At 55.5% G+C, this 1,218-nt stretch overlaps 1 pseudogene; it reads right to left on the reverse strand.

Annotated features, from left to right (window-relative positions):
- Positions 1 to 207: 207 nt before the first annotated feature.
- The window catches only part of LOC103581503, a 7,861-nt pseudogene continuing 6,850 nt past the window's right edge, over positions 208 to 1,218 (reverse strand).

Genomic DNA, 1,218 nt, shown 5'->3' on the forward strand with positions numbered 1-1,218 from the left:
CAAAAAGGACAAAAAAAAAAAAAAAAGAAAGAAAGAAAAGGGGTTGGAGGTGAGGGCGGGGCTGCCAACTCTGGCCCCCTCAGACGCCAACATTTAGACTCTGGGATGATACTTGCCTCTGGGACAGAAGCTCGCCCCAAGCCCTGGCCCTCCTGCCTCTGGTCCCCTCACCTGAAAAGTGCAGTGATGCAGCTCAGGCTCCAGGGATCACATAATGAGACAGACTCCAGTTTGCCCTGCCCAGCAGTGGGAGCTGCCGCCAGCTTTAACTGGCACCATGACCTCTGATTTGAAATTCCTAGAAAGGAAGTGGAGCGGCAGGCTTTGAAGTATTTGAGGAAGGAAGAAAAGCCAGTGAGGGCAAGGGGGGCGGGTAAGTTCTCTGTGCCTGTGGCAGCTGCTCAGCTCTCCCTTCATGGGCTTCAGAAAGTATAAACCCCTGCAGAAAAGGTGAACAAGACAACCAGGCCTACCCCCCCAACACTGGGGACTCAGAGAATCCAACGCTCACCACTCACATATACCCAGTTTTCTGTGGCCTTTTATAATCTCTGTTGCTTCACTAAACTTTTACAGTACCTCTGTGAGGCAGGCTGAGCAGGTAAATACAAATAAACCCATTTTACAGAGGAGCAGACTAGGAACAGAGACATTCACTGCCTTGCCAATGGCCTCGCAGCTACTGAGTGGTAGGGACAGGGCTGCAATTGTTTCCCCTGACCCCTGATCCGGGGCTCTTCCCACCCTAGAAGGCTGTCTGCAAGTGGGAGAGCCTTTCTGTCAATTTCTTTCCGTCCCGTTGCCCAAGTTCTTTCAGACCAGGCTGAGCAGTGCCAGGGCTTCATCTTTGGCTGAAAGTACATACTGGTTTTTGTAGGCCTTCTTGAGGAGTATGGGCTCAGAACGTTATGGAGGACTTCCCTTTGTTCCCAATGCTCAGGCAGCTGGAGCAGCAGCCACAGGGCCCGGCGGCCAGGGGCCCCTGGTGCATGGACAGCAGGCTGCTGCTGGTGTGGAGGGAGCCATTGACCAGGCAGTTGAGGGACCTGCCAATGGGGGCAGCGGGCCGGATGCTGTGCAGGCAGGGCAGCTGGGGCAGTGCAGGGAGTGCCACAGTCTGGTCCAGGGCGGGTGCCTCGGTGATGGCGATCTCGGGGGAGTGGGGTCTGGAGGCTTCTGAGGCTTGAGTAACGGGCAGCCTGTTCTCCACCTCTGCGC

This window comes from Galeopterus variegatus, unplaced genomic scaffold, assembly GCF_000696425.1.
Source record: "Galeopterus variegatus unplaced genomic scaffold, G_variegatus-3.0.2 Scaffold13202, whole genome shotgun sequence".
Taxonomy (NCBI): Eukaryota; Metazoa; Chordata; class Mammalia; order Dermoptera; family Cynocephalidae; genus Galeopterus; species Galeopterus variegatus.